Here is an 8,517-nt window from a genome sequence, read left to right as displayed (position 1 = left end):
TCTATGTGCTCAACACGACAGCGATGCGAACCCACGACCACGAGCTATCAACAGTGGCGGCGCTACGGGGGAAGGGCATTTTCTTGCCCCCCCCCCCCCCCGTTCCACCACCCCAACCCCATGTTTGAGGTAAAAACCCAAAATTACGTAAATTTCAACTTTTTGCGGCAATTTTGCGTAAAATTGGTCGAAGTTGGCCCCCTGAAATTCACTTTGCCCCCCCCATAATGCCCCCCAATAAAAATTCGTGGTCCCGCCACTGGCTACCTAGTACTTAGCGATTATGAATCTTAAATCGCTGCGTCCCTATGCCCTCGTGAATTATAGATATGATCGTGATGATACAGATGTTCAATATATCTAACCGTTATGTACATTACATTACATTACATTACATTACATTACATTACATTACATTACATTACATTACATTACATTACATTACGCTTAAGCATCGTTTTCAAAAAATGTCCCAATGAGAGACGCTTCAATCTCCTACAAGTTTTACCTTTGGCTAAATTAACTTTTGTCTCTTGTGATGCTAATTCAACGGTGCATTGACTCAAACCAAACAAAGCCAGTGTAACTCTTCAATTTATAACATTTTATTGTTTTAACATTCCTCGGCCTTGAAATAACTTGGATTGCGAGATGGCCATGAGTTTTATTAAATTAAATACCACGAGACACGGTAATATGTTCGTGTTAAGCTAAGCATGCTAGCAATCTCTATTCCCAATGTAACTACTCCTTTTTGAGATTCTTATTCAAATATCGACTGAACACTGATCACATAGAAACCATAGTAGGAGAATCATAGAGAATTCCCAGCAAACACAAAACTTTTTTTAAAACTTTTAAACAGGTTATATTTTGAGATTTGGGTTTTGGTAAAAACGTTTTAATAAAATTAAATATCCGGTTATATAAAGGGCATGAAAACGTTCTAAGACGTTCTGTATGAAAACACACTACAAAATAATTTTTAAATGTTTTCAAAATTTTATTGAAAAATATTTTCTGTAAACAGAACTAACCTTTGGCGAATGATGTCGAAAACATTTTGTGTTTGCTGGGTTACTTATGGTTTGTTAGGCGCTATTTTATATGTTTAATATGAGGTATCGGAAAATACCACTCAGCATTTTACAAGACTATAATGAGATCTTACATTTGTTTTGTAACTTAAATGTAATAATGTACGATGTATGTAAACTAATTGAATTAAGGATACGATACATGATTTACCGACAAGTGACTCATTTCGGAATGCGATCATGAATTTTGAAGAAAAAATTTTTTTTACAGGTTTAGTTGGGATTCGAACCAGCGATTCAAAACTTCCTTTGATTACGCGTCTAGCGCTTGACCACTCGGCCACGGTGGCAGGTGAGTGGAGGAGTGTAATGATAAATGATAAATCTCATAATGCCATCTTTAGCCTTTTGTTTACTAAAAAAGACGCGTTTTGTAAAGATAGATTAGCCGTTTTATGCATAAAGAGCACGAACGTTTGGGAAAGGTTTCAAACAAATAATAAAGACACTGATGTGATGATGAAATTGCGTAAGTCGGGAAATATCTGCGTCGCAATGTTTTGTTTTGGTTTTAGGAATTTGACCTTAAAATTTACGACTTCATGACATTATCATTCGAAATCAACAAAAGATATTTCAACAGTATATGGCCTCATTCTTTCTCTAGAATTTTTTGTACATGTATGTGAAATAGCTTCAACAATGGTTCTCTGCATAATGGTAAAAACAGCCTTGACCTAAAAAAGGGCGAGAGGTACCATATTTACGGATTCAGGCTAAATTTTAAATTGATATAAAACGTTTGTTTTTTGATCGATTACAACAATTAATTTTTGTCATATAAAGAAATTGTGTCTGGCGTGAATTACACTACAGTTTTTTTATTCTTAGGGCTCTTTGACTTCTTCAAATAATTTTGTAAATGATAGAGTGAATCCCCTAGCCCTCTATAATTACGCACAAAAGATCGAGTCCCCTTAATGGAGCTTGAAAACTGATGCTCTACTAATATTAATTTAAAGACCAGACTAGTACATACAATTAAGGTTTGCTGAACTCTTTGATGCCTCGAATGAATCGGTAAATGATACCTGTAACATGTATGCAGTTTTGATATCACTCCTGGTTTAGGTTTGTTGTTTGTTGGTAGATGTGTTGCTGTTTCTGACATTATTGAGATGAGTTCTGAATCAAATCAGCATAACCTAATTTGATTTATTCCGTATTCAGAAAGCGCCTCTGAATCAGTCTCTTGCAAGAAATATCTTATTCAACTTTAAATCTCTTTCTTTTTGAAGCCTAAATCGCGAAGCATAAATTAAGTCAAACAAGTAATTATTCCTATCAAATTATTTTGCATTCAACATTCAAATTATTTTTTAGTCTTATACATATCTGAGGAGTACTTCTCTTTGTATTTGTAGCATACACGGTGTCATCTTGACGACTTTTAGGTGTGACTAATTTGGGAACAGTTTTGTGCCGTAAATAGAAAAAATGATAAGTGATCATCCTGTAATTAAAACATCATAGGAAAAAAATAACCAATGCGGAAGAAAATGTTCACGCTTAATTTTCCCCATTTATTTTACTTTCTTTTAATTCCGTAGTAAGCACTTTCCCCTTTACTTTCAGCTTTCAATCACTCAGACTGGCTATTTACACAAGGTAGTCATAGATCACAGATCCTGACGTCTTCTGGTGAACGAGTATGCTAGATACATACTTCGAATACGTATCGCAAAACAAATTGTGTATTAAACATAAACACGAAGAAATGGTTTGAACATGCAATACAAGAAGCTATTGGACAGGAATAAACTCAATAAAGTAGGGTGTGATATGGAGACTCGTAAATGTTATTGTAACTCGTCCATTAAGAATAACTGGATGACACAATTACCATCCTATAACTAGGAATCTAGGATTGACTTAAATTTATAGGTTTACGCCAAGTTCACAGTTCAATCGATAACGATGAGCGACCGATCACTGCATTATGATACATCTGTACATCTTTTGTGCCCCAAGGTACGAGCCAAGTCATTGGCTTATAGATCATTCATTACCAGCAATTGAACTTGTCCAAACAAATTAGCACAAAATTTGAACAATGTGTTACGGCAACGACAGAATCAATTCAGATTGGGTTAATCACTTAATATCAGCTAGAGAGCAGACACATATCTATGGGCGATGTCTATGTGTAAGGAAATGCAGAGCCCTTGTGGCCTCGTCAAGGAATATGAAGAGAGTGCATGACAGAAGGAGAATATGTGTCAGCTCCGTCATTACATGTAATATTAAACTAAATTCTATTGTTGATCAATAGTCCAATGTACCACCTAAGGCCTCGTATCCATAGGATGTTCCCTTGTGGCACTTTTTCCCATATGACCTGCCACACAGACAACGAACCTTTGTTTTGCTTAGTGGCCGCTACGTGGCCTTAGATACCTAGATACTTATTCCATGGACAGACTGTCTTGTGGTTGCTCTCAGAGGCCAAGAAGCCTTTTGCAAATTCAAATTTAAATCAACTTTTTCATTTTTTATCATTTTTGATAAATTTAAGTAAATTTATTTCTTAAATTGACTGTTTTACTTCACTTCTAATACTTCTACACCTTTTGGATACAATATTGAAATACCTTTATGATGTCATATTATCTATTGCTAAAAATTAATTTTCAAAGTGCAGAATTCAGCATTTTAGTAATCCTGATAAGATTGCGCATATGCCTAGCATTCCGCTGTCTCTTTTAACTTTATCAAGAGATATAGTAGTTCTTGAAACAAAAAACAATTTCAAAAATTGATTCAAATAAAAAAAATCCGATTTAAATCAAATAATTCGATTTTTGTTTGATTTAAAAATTAAAATTAAAAAATCACCAACTCTGCTCTAAGAGAAATACTAGGTTAATTTGCCCCAGGCTACTCCATATCATGAATTAATAATTATATATACCAATAACGCTTTCTCCATTATTCACACATAATATATTTAACAACGCCAATGGTTCAAACATTCTTTATTCATGAAGATTGAAAATCCTGATGAAGAGAACGATTCGAGTCAGGTGTAGTGTAGTGTAGTGTAGTGTAATGTAGTGTACAGGGTGTATCAAAATGATTGGTACCGACGACTTTTCATTTTTTACCGATTTTTTAAACTATTTTTTGTACCAGTTTGGGGTAAATTGTTTAAATATTTGTATTTATAGTAGTTTTATCTTCTCTAAGAATTTTAGATCATAAATATAGCAAATTTTGTTCAGAAGTTACAGGATTCTAAAGGAAAGTAGGTGTTTTTACAATTTTCATCGTAACGCTGGATCAGTAGCGCACCATTTTCAAAGCTAACTACAAATACCTTGTAATATGTTGAAAATCATGGAAATGTTTAATTTTTCCTTGCCTATTTCTTCATTCATATATATTAATGTTCTAATCAATATTTATTGGTTGAGAGTAATATTATTGACTTGAATAATTTAGGTGGGGTGAAATAAGTTTGTGAATCAACACATTCCAGGGCGGTAATTTAAATTGTAGTATTGAGATTAGTGTGGAAGAATGGCTATAGACTGTTGACAGTGTAGGTTAGGTTAGACCTAGTAAAAGTATTCAACAGTATTCCACACTTCAGCGCACGGTGCATTCTCCTTAACAGAATCGCTGGTTGACACGAAGCCTTGGAGAAGTATACAGAGAAGATTTTGAAGACAGTTTTCAAGCGCAAGGAGTATCTCATGCAAACATGCTATAACTTGCAATGTGTCACAATTTGATATGGCCAGTTACAGAACGGATTCATCCCAGGTGTTAAGTTCATTCAAGATAGGGCTTCACCTCATACTGCCAGATTCGTATTAAAGGCAGGGACTTCAAGAACTATCTTTCTAAAAGCATGTGTAAAGCATTTTTTGTTATGTAGACTGAGGTGAGATATTGAGGAGCATGTATGCAATAAATAGTTCAAGCAGTGAACCTATTCATCTTGTGTTGTGTAAGTAAAACCATGATTACGTCGATCTTCGTTTAAATGACAATATATCCCAGATGCATCAACCAATCATCTTCAGATTATTGGATCAATAGGTTAACATATGCCCCTTTCTATTTATAGTACAAAAACTATATTAATTAGCAATTTTATATTTTTGATATATTTTTGAAAATGTCACATAGCCCGGTACCAATCATTTTGATACACCCTGTAGTGTAGTGTAGTGTAGTGTAGTGTAGTGTAGTGTAGTGTAGTGTAGTGTAGTGTAGTGTAGTGTAGTGTAGTGTAGTGTAGTGTAGTGTAGTGTAGTGTAGTGTAGTGAAGAACAAGCACACGCACCAAGATCATAGAAAGATGATTTAGTCAGGAAAGATGAAGAAAGAAGCCTACAGGGGAAAAGACAGATACTACCCTTCAAGTTATAGCTCTTTCTCTAGAGACACAAGCTTTCTTTGGCTCTGTATTTTTATAGTAGTTTTTTCTTCATATTAGCTTGTATTATTTGCTGTAATATTTGCTTGTTTTAGCACTTTTACCTGGGCACCTATTGTTACTACACTACGTTATTCCGATTGAAATCCATACACCCCCTATGGAAGCCATGACCGTCATCTTCCACACAAGGAGTGTCAATTTCAATTTTTTTCTGAATGAGTGACTCCATTTATCTACATCCTAAGGTAAAATATTAAGGTCTTCCATGAATGTAATAGTATATGAATTTCAAATGACCTTTTCGGTAAATCCCATAAGCCTTTGTGAATACATCTGAGATGTCGTCATTTGACGTCACGCCGATCTGCGCTGAAGAGCACATCGTTTATCGAACATCGTTACTGCGCATTGCAAGTCGGCGTGTACTCGCAAAATGCTTATGGGATTTACCGAACAGGTCAATTGGAATAGCCCAGGTCATACATCAGAATCACTAAACTCTTCTTTTTAGAGCACAGCATTAATCACCTTTAAACAAGACTACCATGAATCAGATTTGATTTGACTTTTTTATCCTTATCCTGCTGTTCAATTGGATCCTGCCTACTACCTATGTCGAGTGGTGTCCTCGAACTATATAATAGCCCTCCATATCTTCCTGCCTTACACTGTTGTTGCCATATCAGTAGATTCAAGTCCAGTATCTTGTCTGAGAATGTCGACATTAGAGCAGGCCTTCCTGGTTTTCTTTTTGGATCGGTTGGATCGGTTCGATCAGTTATTGTATAATATCTCTGAATGATGATTTTAAAACAGTTGTGATACAGTTTGGACTTAACAATTACTGAAGAGGGATTATAAATGCTTTTATCAAGCGTTGCTCTTACAGTGTTGTACTTTACTTAAATTAATAGACCCTTTTCAGATAGACAAAGGAAAAGACTGCGCCTACTTGTATGCATTAGAATATCTAAGACGTGAAAGGTTTTTTGTTTAAAAATTAAAGCTATACATACTTTATCAGCACGATTTTTCCTTTGTCATTTATGTGGTAAAGCTTTTTGCATGTAGCGTTTTCATTAATTTTGTAATCCCTTCCTTAAATAATTGCATATATTATTGATCACGTGCATGCTGTATGTTACGTTGCTATATCTTTATTGCCTATGTAAAGAGAGAACACTAAATCACTAATGTGATGAAAGTATGTTTCCTTGTAGTTCCCTACGGCTGATTGAAGATAAAACTAAAAGCTTTAATACATCTTCAGCGTATAAGCAATATACTCCTTTACCAGTACAGCTTTTACTATCCACACCGTGGCTTGAAAGGTTACGACTTCACACCCCGCTAATAAAATGATTAACCATAATGTTTCAAATAGATTGCTGCCTATTAGAAAGTGATATCTATCTCTCCTTTAGTGTCAGCACGTTCGTGTTACTGATGGCTATATATACTTGATATGATGCATGTGATAGAGAACATGATCGACATGAATCTTGATGCTGGTCACACTGGAAATACAAAAATAAAGCTTAATTTGTTGACCAATAATTACCAATGTGATACATGTCTTCATCTCGCGTTGAAAATAGCGACGCTCACTAAAATAATAATTTTATACTTTTCCTACCCTTAATATAAAAACATACTTTTCCCTTTTGATTTTCCACTTTATCATTTCAATAATCCATCCCGTATACAGTACTCGGTAAGTATTCTGAAGAAAAAAGTACACCTTGTGCTTTTTCGGCTTTTGCCACATTGTCTGATGCTGAAAAACCATCACCATCCATTTAGCTGCTTTTATAAGCATATGGGCATAGCATCCGTTTTAAAATACAAATACCCCTCCCTGGGGTATCCGAGAATTGAACTGTGATGCGACTCAATGCTTTTATGAGCACATGGACATAGCATCCGGGTTGAAATACAATACCCTCTCCCCAGGGTATCCGAGAGCTGAACTGTGATGCGAGTCAATAATTTTATGAGCACATGGGCATAGCATCCGGGTTGAAATACAAATACCCCCTCCCCGGGGTATCCGGGAGTTGAACTGTGGTGCTTTTATGAGCACATGGGCATAGTACCCGGGTTGAAATACTGATACCCCCTCCCCGGGGTATCCGAGAGTTGAACTGTGCGAGTCAATGCTTTTATTAGCACATGGTTATAGCATCCGGGTTGAAATACAAATACCCCCTCCCCGGGGTATCCAAGAGTTGAACTGTGATACGAGTCAATCAATGTTATTTATTGTTATATGATAAAATATATACTAATAATACACACAACTGCAATCAGTTTACGCATTTTATTACCAATAACGTGCTTTTATATTCTTATCGTATTCTTATCGTATGAATGAACATTTTAAATAGGTTTACGTTGTATGGAAAAATGCGGGTTTATTATTCGTGTAAACAGCCTTCGTAATTAACCTATAATACATGTAGGGACCTGGCCTTTATTTAGTGCACGCTTTTATGGAGCCACTATGATAATACAGCTGATAATAGTCTACATTTAAATTCATTATATATTAATCAACAAATGTCACTGTGTATAAAATATTAATTTAACTGTATTGTCGCTGCACTGGTGTGTGCATATTTCATGAATCATGAAAGACAACGGTGTTCTACGAAATCTCTAACATTGATCCTAAGTCACATTGCTATATTAGGTATCAAAATAAACGCGTCAAAACACTAATTCATTGTGACATTTCACATTGTGTTATCTTGGGTTTTGACACATTTCTCATTATAGTATTAATGATACCTTCTGAAGTAATTATATCATATAATAATCATATTGTTGGATAGGCTAACATTGATTCATTTATCAAGTTCATGAATCGTGTCAAGACTAATTATCGGTTTCGGGTACAATTCTGCGCCAGTGATTAACGTAGTCTTATCAATTATACAGGAATACCAATTATTTTATACTGATGCGTGATGATTGTATTGTCGCATCACTGGAGTGTGCAAAATGGATATGACAAAGAAGTTTGGGTTGAAA

This window comes from Amphiura filiformis, chromosome 5 (genome assembly GCF_039555335.1).
Source record: "Amphiura filiformis chromosome 5, Afil_fr2py, whole genome shotgun sequence".
Classification (NCBI taxonomy): Eukaryota; Metazoa; Echinodermata; class Ophiuroidea; order Amphilepidida; family Amphiuridae; genus Amphiura; species Amphiura filiformis.
The sequence above is the reverse complement of the archived record's forward strand: the minus strand, read 5'-3'. Positions refer to the sequence as shown.